The sequence below is a fragment of the Gopherus flavomarginatus genome, chromosome 5, assembly GCF_025201925.1.
Source record: "Gopherus flavomarginatus isolate rGopFla2 chromosome 5, rGopFla2.mat.asm, whole genome shotgun sequence".
NCBI classification, from domain to species: Eukaryota; Metazoa; Chordata; order Testudines; family Testudinidae; genus Gopherus; species Gopherus flavomarginatus.
This window is the reverse complement of record NC_066621.1, coordinates 57,307,442-57,322,677: the sequence shown is the minus strand read 5'-3', so window position 1 is coordinate 57,322,677 and position 15,236 is coordinate 57,307,442. Positions and strand designations below refer to the sequence as shown.

General features: G+C 40.4%; 1 protein-coding gene across 2 annotated transcripts in view; it reads left to right on the top strand.

Annotated features, from left to right (window-relative positions):
• The window catches only part of PDE3B (phosphodiesterase 3B), a 269,596-nt gene that overhangs the window by 121,154 nt on the left and 133,206 nt on the right, over positions 1–15,236 (top strand). The window lies entirely within an intron of this gene.

Below are 15,236 nucleotides of genomic sequence, written 5' to 3'. Positions count from 1 at the left end.
AATTTGTTACAAAATCCTAAAAAAAATCTAAAAAGGCTAGTGAAATTGACAAGACACATGCTAAGCTTTGCAACTTACCCATTCTGTCTTTTGTTGCATATCTTTCCCCACCTTTCATCTGTATATTGTCTGTGCAGACTTCAAATTTCTCAGGGAAAGGCCTTTCTTCTTGTTTCTCTAGTGTGAATAATAACATGGTTGAGGTTATAAACTCTTGCAGGATTCTGGCCTGTGTTACGACACCACAGTTTCAGTTTGGTAAAGAGGTAGGTTTGGAGTTTTTAACACATGCTATCTTAGGGTACCTTTTTAAAATACAATAATTCTCAAACTGTTCTAATAACGTTAGAACCACCTCACTACCTCTTTTTTCATTTAAAAACAAGGGAAATGTTGCCCATGCTAGACACTTAAAATTATTCATATTTGCATGCTCCTGTAGCTGTACATGCTTTATAAACAGAGTATCCTGCCCTGAGATGAGGAGCTTCCATTCTAAATTAATGATAGGGTGATGTAGAGAGAGTTTCTAGCATTTTCCTGTGATAGAACAGATAATTCAAATTGCAGATTAAAAGGTGGTTCAGAGAAGAGTTATGAGAAATGAGTTAGGAGCATGAGAAAGCTCTCATATGAAGAGAGTTTGAGAATAGAAAGGAGAAGAATAAAGGGTATGTCTACACTGTCAGTTTTTTTGCCAAAAGTTTTATGATGATCCAAAAGTGCTAAAAGAAAATCGTTGTCACATGTTCACACTGTCTTTCCCTGTTGTAATAATGCATCCACACTGTGGGTCAGTAGCATTGCCAGTGAGAGCTATCCCACAGTTCAGCTCTCCGCCTTCTGCCACTAGGTCTTGTGGAAAGGCAGAGTGGATTGCAGTACATCATGGGTTTGGGCTCAGTGTCCCATGATGCATTGTTTTCTGTCCCAGCATTCTATGTACTTCTGTCTTCAGTTCTCAGCATTTTTCAGTGTCCCTTGTTTTCTGCTCACTCCACCATGGATCTTGCGCTGCTGTCCCATGCTCTGCTAGCATGTTGCAAATGGCAGTGCTCTTAATTTTGAAGTTTGGAAGTCAACGGGAATCACAGTTGCCTGATGTGCTGTCAGACAGCAATAGGATCAACATTAGATTGCTTTTGGCATTCATGGAGCAGCTGCACATGGTGGACTGTTGCTTTTGGGCTCATGACACGAGCACTGAGTAGTGGGATCAAATTGTAATGCCGGTCTGGGATGACAAGCAGTGGCTGCAGAACTTTTGGATGAGGAAAGCCACTTTCCTGGAACTGTATCAGAGGGGTAGCCATGTTAGTCTGGATCTGTAAAAGCAGCAAAGGAACTGTGTGCTGAGCTTGCCCCAGCCCTGCAGCGCAGGGACACCCAAATGAGAGCTGCCTTCGGTGGAGGAGTGTGTGGTGATCACAGTGTGGAAGCTGACGACTCCAGACTGCAGCTGCTCAGCTGCAAATCAGTTTGGAGTCAGGAAGTCAACTGTTGGGGCTGCATTAACACAAATGTGCAGGGCCATTAATCGCATCCTGCTGCAAAGGACCGTGAGTCTTGGCAATGTGCATGAAATAGTGGATGGCTTTGCAGCAATCGGTTTCCCTAACTGTGGAAGAGTGATTGGTGGCATGCATATACCAATTTTGGCACCCAACCACCTTGCGACAGAGTACATTAGTAGAAAGGAGTACTTCTCCATGTTGTTGCAGGTTCTTGTGGATCACCACGGGCATTTCACTGACATCAGCACAGAGTGGTCAGGAAAGGTGCTCGTATCTTCAGGAACATCGGCCTGTACAGAAACATGTAAGAGGGGCCTTTCTTTCCAGACTAGAAGATTACATTAGGGGATGTTGAAATGCCCATAGTGATCATGGGAGACCTGGTGAACCCCTTAATGGCATGGCTGATGAAGCTTAACACGGGAAACCTAGATAGCAATAAGGAGCAGTTCAACAATAGGCTGAGTATGTGCAGGATGACCGTGGAATATGCATTTGGCAGATTAAAGGCACGCTGGCGATGCCTTAATGGCAGGTTAGACCTAAATGAGGATAATATTCCCATAATCATAGACGTATGTTACATGTTGTACAATATTTGAGAAGGCAAGGGTGAAAAGTTTGGTCAAGGTGGGCTGCTGAGGCAGAACCCATGGCAGCTGCTTTTGAGCAGCCAGATAGCAGGGCTATTAGAGAGCACAACAAGGGCCTATTCAAATCAGGGATGCTTTGAGGCAATACTTTGAAAATGAGAACGTATAATGAATGTTGCTATGCTGTGGTCTGAAATTGATGTTTTCAAGGCAGCACGTGTGATTTTTGTGGTCTAGGATTCAATGTAAGCAAATGATTTCACTGCTTGTTTTTTTGTTGCTGGCATCTGCTGTCATTTGCTGGAAAAAATAGAGTTCTTATTAAAAAAATTGTTTATTGCACAAAAAAATACTTCACTTCACACCACACACACAATTGTTGTGAGGAGAAGAGGTACCAGGGGAGGACCAACTTTCACAGCTGTGCATACATCTAGCTCTCATTTACAAAGGTTTCCATGGGTGTGGAGTGAGTGGAATAGTGAGAAACGCCAGACAGTGGAAAGGAATTCGCAGATGGAGTTGCAGAGGGCATGAAAGAGGTTTTGAATGTACTAAAGGGGAGGGCAGACACACATCTGCTCAGTCTGTAGCGTTACGAGGGCCTGTAGCATGTCTCTTTGCTTTTCCATGACTTTAATAATCTTTTTGGCTGAAGCCATAGAGTAGGCCTCATTGTGTGTTCTTGCCCGACTTTCTCTTTCCCTCCACTGCCTGCGTTCCCTGTTTTCAGCATCTGAGCATTGATCCGTCTGGGGCACTTTCTTAGCCAGTGAAGGTGCTCTTGCCAGTGTGTAGGGGATGCCTGTCAAGGCCACATCTGCAGAAGCACAAAGAACAATGCACAGAGGCATGATTAAGTACACACACAGCATTGAAACAGGACAGTAAAATACACCTCTACTAACATACCAATCACTTTCACACTGAACCTTACAAGCCCACGTGCTGGCGAACACCCCAGGCATGGTGAGTTTTCCCCATGATCGGAGGCATTGTACAGGGACAGAAAATCAATATGAAAGGGTCATGGTGAAGTAGTCTATGGACAATATTCTAAATTTTCCCCCTTCTCAACAGGCGGCATTCATTGTGCCAGATATTTCTCTACTGAGAGTAAGCAGGGAAGAAAGGGAGCATCTACAATGCGCTTGTGGCTTCCACCCTGACCCTTATGCTGCTCGCCTTTGTGCTGATTTGTTCCCTGTGCAAATGATTGCAGAATGGCATGTGAAAGTTTCCTTCAGTGGGGAAGGAACCAGAGCAGCTCTGTCAAGGAATTTTCAACAGAGGATTGCTGAGTACCTCCCAGAAAGTTTCCTAGAGATCTCTTTGGAGGATTCCCCTGAAATCTTGGTGTGCGTAGACATCTTGTTCTGCCATACTGCCTAGCTGTGCAGGGGAATGTCCAGCACAGAGAAACACAGCCAGCCTTGTACATTTCAGTGTCCTCGACCCACCTCCTCACTTCACAAAGATAAACCACTTACTAGGGGTCCCCTCTCCTGCTTTTGGATTGCCAGATTGCGACTGCCGAGACTGGCTAGACACCTCCAGACTGGAGAACAGCTCCTGACAGGATGCACCACCGGGTGACTCCGCTGTGGGCTCCACATTGTCCTCTGCCTCCACATCTTCCACATCTGCTCCAGACCCACTGAAATATCCATGAGACTCTGGGTTGTGGAGGTGGGGTCGCCACACCCAAATCCTTATAAAAATGGCAGGTCTGGGTCACAGCACCAGAGTGATGGTTTGCCTCCCTTACATTCTGGTATGTATGTTTCAGGTGTTTGATCTTTGCTCTGCACTACAGTGTGTCCTGATCATAGCCCTTTTTATGCAAGCCACAATAAATCTGCTGGTAGGTGTTGAAATTCCTATGGCTGGAGCGCAGCTAGGTCTTCACAGCCTCCTCTCCCAGCAGCTCTGCATTGGTCCAAGTGAGAGAGCGTTTGCTGCATTGAGCCACCATTATCACCTGGGAAGATGAGACGTGAGCTCTCCACGCCGAATAAACAGGAAGTGGAATTCAAAAGTTACTGGGGCTTTAAAGGGGGATGGGAAGACGGATGCTTACCTGGCCGCAGGGCAATAGATTTGGAACTGCTGATCAGAGTGGTCAAGATGAGCATTGTGGGATGCCTTCGGGGGGCAATTAAAGTGCTAAATTGAAGTGCGGTGTTTACACTGGCAATCTGTTAACAAAACTTTTACATAAAAAGCCCTGTCTCTCTCATCAAGGTGGTTTTATTTTGCTGGTGAAATTGAGGAGTTTTGTCTCTGAAAATGGCATTGCAATGTGTACACCTCCACTGTTTCATCTACTAAAGTTGCCTTTCACCGAAACAACTTAGTAGTGTAGACAAGGCCTAAGAGGTGACATAAAAGTATATAAAATAATGGATGGTAGAGTATTGCAAGAGATAGAAAACCTTATGCTTCAGGGCTCAAAAGAATCTTTATTAACTAGTATGGATTGGGATGAGACCTTCAAGGGGTGCAGATTATCCTGCATCTGCCTACTTTGGGATTCTTTGGACATTCCTCTGAAGATCTGGTGCTGGCAGAGACAGGACAATATGGACTACAGGCCTGATCTAGTATGTTGGTTCCTAAGTTCCTATGTTCAAACTGCACACGTTACACTAGAGATCATTGAAATCTTTGAACATTTTCCTCATTATTTGAAAAATTCCTAAATCAGGCTTAAAAAATCCTGCTTGACACCTCTTTTATCTCAGTGTCTAAGCTTGTTTACCAAGATGAAAAGTACTGGTGCTCTTCACACGCTGACCCTCAAAGCCATGCCTCCTTTCTGCAATTTAAAGAAATGAAACAGTTTTAAACAGTTGATGAGTTGACTTTAAAATTGATTCTATAGTGTAGGTCTAAAGAGCTTCTTTTCCTTTTCCAAAGTCTTAATAAAACAAACAGAATTACAGTACACAAACTGTAAAAAATACATAATCAGCAATGTATGAGTTTGAAATACAATTTAAAAAAGAAAGGATGTCAAGGAAAACAAAGATTGGCAAAAATGCGTAACATACATCCCCAAAGAAAGAATGAAATGGATGAGAAATGACTGAATGAGGGGGAAAAAAAAGACAGGATGGAGAAAATGAGAATCATGGGGAGAGGGAATGAAGGAAAGAATAGAACCTACTGGAAACCTGTTCTTTTTCTCATTTTCCATAACTTCCCCATACAGTTTTTGTTTGTTTGTTTGTTTTTTTAAATCAGCCTGTACCTGAATCAGAAAGTTTATGAAACATTTTAAAAGTCTAAAACTTTTTTTGGAAATTTTTAAATGTATTAAAAGCATTAAACTATGATTCCATTCTGAAAAGAAGCTATTTAAAAATGACATCTTTACAACATGGCCCTGTGTTACGCTCTGATGCCACTGAATATAAATTCTCCAGTAGCTTCACCTAAATTTAATGCTTTTATTCATTAAATGTGAAATTGAGTAATACAATAAATATTATAGTCCCTTTGTTTATGTTGAAATTAAATTGTTTTATATTCTCTTTACATTTTCAGTTTTTAAAGTGTCAATTTTTTTTTATATTACAATGCATAATTACATCTTAGAAGTCTTTGAAGGCAAAACTGGAGATTTTAGCAGCTGAATATAGGGGTAGTTTTGGGCTTTTAGCACTCATGGCAGCAATTTGGCATTGAGGGATATGCACATTAGGTGAATGTTTCTGTTAAAATGAACAGTGGTGACACAGCCCATTTGGATCTTTAAATTGTCATCTTTAGGCAGGCTTCACTCTTAACAGTCTATTAAGCCATTCCTCAGAGCTATTGTTTCAGCTTTTATGTCCATGGGGAAAGTTTCACTGGTTTAAATTAAATTATTTTTTAAACCATCTTTGTTAAACTGAGACAAATGCACGTGGATACTGTTATTTGTGTTTAAGTGGCCTGACATAAGCTAAATCAAAAAAGCCACTCTTATACCAAACTAAGTGTGATCACATAGTGGTTTGCACTGTTTTAACTGCATTGGTTTAAATTCACTCCTTAGGTTAAACTTGCAACTGTCTCAGGTAGACAAGACCTCATGCTGTCTGCAGACCATATAGACAAAAATGTACTAATCTATGTGTGGTTCACATTTTTAAGTTTTTCCTTTGTTGTAACAGTTTGAAACAGAATTTTTCAAAGAAGTGATGGCTTGGATTCTGGAGTACAGTAATACTAGAAAGGATGGTTTTTGCAGCAAATTTCATGGCTACAAATCCATGTTGAGTCCTATTTGCTAACTTAGCAGACTGAAGTTTTGCTCCTGTTAGTGCTTCAAAGTCAGTGCAACTCTCAGAGAGTGCACTGGATTTTACTATGACCATCTTCAACAGAATTGTTAACTAAGCTCTGATTGTGGAATCCGTATTGATGATGGAGGAACCAGAAGGAACATTTGATTTTCATCTTCCAGGTTGAGTTTGTATGGCTTGCATTTAAACTAAGTAGATTTGGCCTGGATTGGGAGTTATTGAGAAACAAAATACAGGCCCCCAAGATGCCTTCTTTACAGCCTCTTGTCCAAGAAGAACCACCTTAAGGGCTAAAATGGGTCGTAAACTGAACAGATGCTCCAATGAGCAAATCTTGTCAATCATATTTAAAACCAGCGATCCACTTTTATCCCCGGAGAGATCCTGCCATGGAGTTATTGCAGTTGTATCTTTATATTTCTAAGTAAAGGATATATTCTGTGGTATTCTGATTTTTCTCTCAAAAAGGCAAGTGCAAGATACTAGCACGAGCAAACAATTGTTTTTTTGCAGTTCTAGATTTAAGTGCCACCTTGTGGACTGTTAGAAGCATTGGAGAAAATGAAATAATCCCCCACACCTCTCATGCTGAAAAATCAAGTAAGGGCCTGATGGAGAAGAGATTTATATAATAGTCATATTTTTCATAGAATTGACTTAAATAGAAGTAACACATACACAGAAAGATATGTAATATGTGGTGACCTTTATTTTTCATTGCTGGCTGGCAAGAAGATTGTAACTTTCTTTTTCACATGATCTCACCATAACATTTCAGGCCTTTGTTACCTCACTTTGATTATTGCAATGTGTGCTACATGGAGTTAGCCCAGAAGATTATTGAGCTACTGTAGATTGTGGCAACCTACATGTTAATTTTACTTCTCCTGGGAAAATGTTGCATGTGTTCCTCTAATCAGCACTTTTTAGTTAATTTTTAATGTACGATTTGAGTTGTTGGTTTTTGACCTTATGGAGCCATACAGTTTTAAGGTCTTGGTCAGTTTAGAAAGTCGTTGGCTTTTAGTTTTGTTACCATGGCAGTTGAAATCAGCTGGGGAGCTTAAGTTTATATCCAACAGGTTAAATGACAGCAGAATGTTTTCTTTTATGGTTCCTGGGCTGTGGAATATGTTTACTGAAATAATTTGTTCATTAAAATAATAATACTATAAAAGAAAATGTACACTGCCGCCTTACAAATATCTAAGTCAACAAATGGATTTCATATTGTGCTCTGGAGGTCAACTTGCTTTATCTTTATCAGATCAACATAGGAAATGTTTAGCCCTAAGGCCTTTCCATTCAAAATGCCTCTTCTGCAGTTGGAGGAGTGCACAGTTGTATCTCTCCTGCTACATCAGTGCACAAGAAAAGAGGCACTGACTCAAGTACCTAGGACCAAACCATATTGGCTTCATAGATCAACAACTTGAATTATATCTGGAAGCAAAGAGCACTGGTACAATACACTTCCTATGGCAAAAATCGACTAATTGTAATTTCTGACTGATGATGAGGGGAATTCTCAACTGGAGGTATTGTGATCATATGCCCTGGGAGTTACAAAGGCATAGATATCCCACAAGGAGCTTTCCAGAGAGAGACCATTTCATTTGCCATACCAAACATAGCTTAAAAAGAAAAAGTATTGAAGTACAATCCTGTGCGCCCCTTGGAGGATTTGCAAGCAAGTCAACAAAACCTTATGGCCAGCAGTATCAATGATCACTGATTTATCTAACTAAATATGGACATTTGATCTTTGTGAATTGCTAGTTGGGTCATCAATCAGCCAAACAAACCAAGGGAGTCTCCATATCATGCTAACTACCCATGTTCTGGAAGGGAGGAGAAGAAATCTGTGATTGCAGCAAATCAGTGTAAATCTGGTTTTTGCCCTCCATCCCTCCCCCTCCTCCCCACCTCCCACCCAAAAAGACTTCTCACAGTCAGAGGGAGAAACTTGCTACTCGCTAAAAACAGAAGCCTAGATTCACCAAGCTGTCCACAACTCAGAACAGTTCAGCAGGACTGCTTATATGGTGGCTATTGTGGAGAAGAAAACCTTCACTTTTACAATAGCCATGACATAAGATTGAAAACATTCTGTACCACAATCTTTAGACCACATAGCTGAGGTAATGACTACCAATGGCATGCCAACCTTCATTTCATACTTTTAATCTGTTATAGGTCAACTCTGTAGCAACGTAATCTTTGAGGAGAATATAGTTAAATGATCAAGAAACATCTTTGCGTAAAACTTGAACATTAGGTCCATTACCTTAAATATTATGGGCTCCAGTTCAGCAAATCACGTAAATATGTGCTTAACTTTAAGAAAACAAGTAGGTCCACTGAAGTCCAGTTAGATTAGAATTAGAAGTTAACGTTGAAGCATATGCTTTGTTTTCCTGGACTGGGGCTTATGTGGATGTTTCAGGAGGGAAACAAACAGAACATGAATAGTTTGTATGATATGGAGAGTCCCTGTTTGGTTGGTTGATGTCTCAACTAGCAATTCAAATGCTATCTTTGCCTGGGATGTTTAGAGCTGCATTTTTTTTTTTAAGGCTACAGAGTGGGGCAGACTCTTTTCTACTGAAAAATAGAGTGAATTTTACAAGAACTATGACTTTGTACTTGGGCAGATGGGAAAGGTCATGTTGGGAAAATTGCAAGATGGAAGGCTAATTGTCATCATGCTATTTCACCAGTTATTTAAAAATTGATTATGGATGTATCCTTTGGAAGCAGAGTGAACAACATAGTGATTTCCATGCAACACCTCCCATTTTCTTCATTTAATTAATTGCTGACTCTGACCCATAACTCTGTATTGGTACATCTAAAAGTATAATGTTATTTTATTAGTGTTTCTTAGTATGACACATCCATGTAGGATAGTCCCTCCTTCTGTGCTCTTTCTTTTCAATTTAAATGTTGTGTGTGTCAGGCCCAGAATAGTTTGTTTCCCTCCACACAGTGGATCTAGTTTATAAGGTTACAAAATCCAAATAAAATATTTATGTGGTTATTGATCTCATCCTTCTTTTGTTGTTAAACATGAGCATTACATTTGATCATTAGATAGTATTTTTTATTGTGTGGCATGTTGGGGGAGCATGTTGATTGAACAGTCATTGTTAAATTGCAGGCTGCTGCTCAATGGCTGATCTAATCCTCTCTACTACTGGACTTCCTTCCCCTAGTCAACCCTCAGTCCAACCTCATTTCACATAGGCACTGAATCATCTGTTTCATTGCATTGATTGGGTCAGATGTCAGGGAGACAGACCTGGGCATTGTTAGCATACTGAAGACACATCAGCCTGTGTCCTTTTATTGCTCTTTCTTGCAGTCTCCGATACACGCTGAACAGAAGGGGAAGCCAGGTTTGAATCCTGTGCACTCTTCAAGAGAGAGCCCTCAAGGTACAGGAGCAGCCACAAAAAATAACTCAGATCTTTCACGGACAGAAAGGAGTAGAGTAATTCTAGAATTGCAGGTGTCTGAACAATCATGGCAGTATCAACATCTTATTTTTGGACTGAAAATAGAGAAGAAGAAAAAAGAGCAGTGGATTATTCTTTTCTGTAATTTGTAGATACATTCATTTGCATAGCCTACATTTATCAGGGAAAAAAACACAGTTAGAAATATAACCGTAACTTCTCAGTTACAGTGATATTATTGGGTTTGTAAGGTTTGAACATCACTAAAATGTAACAGTGATTCTCTACATTTTATTTTCTGTATGTAGTTTTTATTTTTGGTCTGCAGAAAGAACAATGAATTGACGTATTTGTGCCTGATAGCATCTTCTGATTGCATTGCTGACGTATCAGTGTGGTTTTGGTGGTTTTATAAAGCTGTTCGTGACATGTAGGCTTGCAATCATATTCACAAAGCAACTTCTAACAAAACTTTTGAAGAAGAAAATGTTTTCCACAGACATTTTAGCAGATTTTATTTTTTCACCTTTAGCATTTATTTTGGCTTCTTGAGTTAGTGCTCTTAATTGAAATCCTTACTATAAAGTATTTACAGAAAAAAATGTTGTTGGTTGGTTTTGGGACAGAATTTGACTACTTCTGGGCAGAAAAAATCATATTAATGAGATGTATCGTATTTTAAAGAGCAGGGAATATTAATATTCTTTTACTGTGAGAGAATAGCACAAATTGGAAAATAAAAGACCCAAGCATTTTACAGTGATTTACAAATAATCTGTTGTAATTTTTCAGAAGCATTTTATGGACTATGTGATTTAATATATCAAAGAATATGTCATAATATTTTGTTAATACTTAGAGCCCTAATACAGTGGAGGCATGTTCTTTTGAATACGGAATATCGAAAACATATAGGGGCAGATCTTCATCTGGTATGAAGTGCCACAGCTGCTTTTAAATCAATGTAGCTATGATAGTTTACATCAGCTGGGGATTTGCCCTGTGGCCCATCTTCTTATTTATTTTCAGACTTCCTATTTAAAAAAAAAGGACCATTTACTTGTTTCTCATTTAACGAGCTGGAAGTATAGATTTCATACTCCACTAGGTTATGGGGGCAGGGAGAAAGAAGTAAGATATAAAGCCATCTGTTTTGTGCTTAAACATAGATAACTCTTTAGCTGTTGTAATTTTGAGTAGCTAATTGTATAGAATAGGGTTTTTTTGGTAGAATTATAAAATTTCTGAATGAAGGTAAAGAGTAGATGCAACACAGTAGAATTTTATTAAAGAATTGGCAACTGTTGGATAAGGACATTGTCATGTGGAATGCTAACTTGTTAGAATTTCTAAAAAAACTGTCATTTATCACTGAGCTTTTATCAAGATATGCACATGTGTAAGAAGTGGATGCCACTGCTATCTGAGTTTCTATCACAAGGAAACTAACCTATAGAGATGCTACCAAGTATAGTGTTTACTACTGAAATTTCAGTGGAAATATATATATATATTTTCAACCCCAATTAAACATCTTTAGTAGTGTTTGGGAAAAGGCAAAGGGTATGGATGAGAGCAAATTGCTGAGATTCAGTCCAGACAAAACAGGAGTTATGATGGTGAGTTGAGGAGAGCAATTGGACAATATGATACAGATTGTATCTGCCCCACATCCCAACTGAAAGTGTATATCTTCCACTTGTTACAGTTTATGAGTCTGGTTAGATTTGCAATTACTGTTGAATGGCAAATCAATTTTTTTATGTTTGCATCTGGTTTGGAGGTTCTGATCTTTTCTTACCAAAAAGGACCTCGTAATTCATACTTTTATCAATTTGTGACTCTGTTACTGTACAGGAATATACTGCACTTGAAGCTATATTTTGAATCCACTTGAAAATGAACTGTGTATAGAATGTGGCCTACCACTTGTTAAATGAAAGATGAAGCATAGAGTAGGTCTCATATTTACCAGGGAAGAAGAGCTAATAACTGATGGCATTAAGAAAGCTGAGGTATTTAATGTCTATTTTGCTTCAGTCTTTGCTAAAATGGTTGCTAGAGACCAAATACTCAACACAATTCATATTAACAAGAGGGACTGAGCACAAGCCAAAATAAGGAAAGATTAGATTAAATAATATTTGGATAAGTTAGAGGTACATCTTTACCCCAATATAATGCGATCCGATATACCATGAATTCGGCTACAACGTGGTAAAGCAGTGCTCTGGGCGGGAGGGGCTGCGCACTCCGGCGGATCAAAGCAAGTTGAATATAACGCAGTTTCACCTATAATTCGGTAAGATTTTTTGACTCCCAAGGATAGCATTATATTGGGGTAGAGGTGTATTCAAGTTGGCAGGGCCTGATTAAATTCATCTTAGGGTACTTAAGGAACTAACTGAAGCAATATCAGAACTGTTAGCAATTATCTTTGAGAACTTATGGAGGACAGGTGAAGTCCTAGAGGACTGGCAAAGGTCAAATATATTGTCTATCTTTAGAAGGAGAACAAAGGGGAATTGGGAGTTATATACCAGTCAGCCTAAATATGATACCTGGAAACATACTGTAACAAATTGTTTACAAATTAATTGTTTAATACCTAGAGGATAATAGGGTTATAAGGAAAAGACAGCATGGATTTATCAAAAACAAATCATGCCAAACAAATGTAGTTTCCTTTTTTGAAGGTTACTGACCTAGTGGATAAGGAGAAAGTAGTAGATATGATATACCTTGATTTTTAGTAAGGCTTTTAACACAGTCACACATGACATTCTCATAAGAAAACTATGGAAATGTGGTCTAAATGAAAATACTGTAAGGTGCATGCTTAACTGGATCAAAAAAAACATGCAGAGATTAGTTTGAGGGCCTATCTAGTGGGGTTCTGAAAGGGCCAGTCCTGGGGTCTGGTGCTATTCAGTCTGTTTATTAATGACTTGGATTATGGAGTGTGGAGTATGCTTATAAAATCTGTGGATGACTCCAGGCTGGAAGGGGTTGCAGGTTCTTTGAAGGACAGGATTAGAGTTCAAAGAGACTTTGATAATTAGAGAATTGCTCTGAAATCAACAAGATGAGGTTCGATTAAGACAAGGCCGAAGTATTTTACTTCAGAAGGAAAAATCAAATGCACAACTACAAAACAGGGATTAACTGGTGAGGTGGTAGTACTGATGAAAAGGATCTGGGGGTTATAGTTAAGGCTACGATTTTGTCATGGCTATTTTTAGTAAAAGTCATGGACAGATCACGGCCATGAAACAAAAAATCACAGAAGCCATGATATGTCCCTGACTTTTTTACTAAAAACATTCCTGAGAAAATGGAGAGGGAGGTGGGTCCAGCACACTGCCCAACCCCTCTGCAGCATCCGGGAGCTACAAGGTCCCCATTGCCCTGCAGAGCCAGTTGGGGAGATATGGGGGGCCCCTTTCAGTAGCTGCTGAGCAGCTCTGGGGTCCCTCTGCCATGGCCAGAGGCAGCTGTGAGCTGCAGGGGGTGGGGGTGGTGGCTGCTCGTAGTGGAGTCTGGGGAGATGGGGGGGTCCTTTGTGGCTGCTGAGCAGCTCCGGCGTCCCTCTGCTGCCGCCAGTAACTGGGCAGCTCGGGTCCCCACTGATGGCCAGTCAGCTGTGGGGGGAAGGACGGTCCCACTGCTACCAATGATGGCGGCTGGGGAGCTGTAGGGGGGCCCCTTCCACCAGCTGCTGAGCAGCTCCAGGATCTCTTTGCCTGTGGTGTGGAGTGGGGGTAGAATGGGGATGGGCTGCTCACAGCAGCTTAGCTGCTGCGGGGCGGGCCCTGACAGTGGTGGCAGCTGGAGAGCAATGGGGTCCATGCCAGCACCAGTGGCCGGTCAGTTGCAGGGGTCGCCCATGAAGGCTGGGCTGCTGCAGGGGTCCCTCGCTGCTGGCTTCAGCAGATGTTACTGAGCATGCTCAGTACACCCTAAGTAGCACATTCAGTCAGATAGCAGTTTTTCACAGTACAGGATGGCTGGTTAGCTTTGGGGGCCTCCAATGTCACGGAGGTTGCTGGAAGTCACGGATTCCATGACTTCTGCGACATAACCATAGCCTTAGTTATAGTGGATCCCAAATTGAATATGATTCAACAATATGATGCAGCTGCATGCAAGGCGAATATCATTTTGGGGTGCATTAACAGGAGAGTAGTATGTTAGACATGGGAGGTAATTGTCCTGTTCTATTCGGTACTGTGGAGGCCTAAGCTGTAGTGCTGTATCCAGTTCTGGGTGCTATACTTTAGGAAAGGTGTGGACAAATTGTAGAGAGTCCAGAAGAGAGCCACAAAAATGATAAAAGGTTTAGAAAATCTGATTTTTGAGGAAAGAATAAAAAACCTGAGCATGTTTAGTTTTAAGAAGAGAAGATTAAGGGGGGACCTGATAACAGTCTTCAGTCTCTTTAGAACAGCCCTTAACATAGCTGATCATTTACTCTTCATGTCCACTGAAGGTATGACAAGAAGTAATGGGTGTAATCCGCAGCAAGGGAGATTTATGTTAGATATTAGGAAAAACTTTCTCACTATAAAGGTAATTAAGCTCTGAAAGATGCTTCCAAGGGGGAGGGTATGGAATTCTGACCAATAAGGTTTTTAAGAACATGTGGCCAAACACCTGTCAGGAATGGTCTAAGTTTACTTGAACTTGCATCGGTGTAGGTGGGTGGACTTAATTACTTGAGGTCCCTTCCGGTCCTATATTTTTATGATTCTATGAAGTGGACTGTCTTGTGGTGAATACATTAGACCAGTGCATCTCACTAGTTGATAGGGATATTTAAAGGTGTTCGTTTTTACATATAAATCACTGTCATGGATCTGCTTACTTGAGAGTCCTCCTCTCTGCTTGTGCTACAGTTCTGCAGTTCAGGTTTACAGAAGATGAAGATGGAACTTCTTGGATATATAAGAGGAGTTCCTGACAGGGCATTTTCCATGGCTTTCATATCCCCCTGCCCCCATCCTCACCCTGGGTCCAAAATAGACAATATTTGTTCACCGCAAGACTTTTCTTTTGTGAGCATTTTGGGGAGTGGGATGTTGTGTAAGGGAGTGATTTTAGGGGGAAGTGAAACTGTTTTCTCGTTGTTTTTCCTTTTGCTGTAAATGTATATGGCGACCATTGTTTTTATCGATGTTTAACTATGTTTATGAATTATTTCCAAGAGTGCTTAGAGCTTAGCGTAGGTGCCATTTTGTTTGCCTTTATAACTAGATAAATAAAAACAGAAAAGCGGCATTACCACCCACTGCTGTGACCTGTCTGATGGATGACACTTTTACTGTCTCCAATCCTGTAAGATTAAAAAAAAGACCATATAGTTACTTTATCAATAAGTAA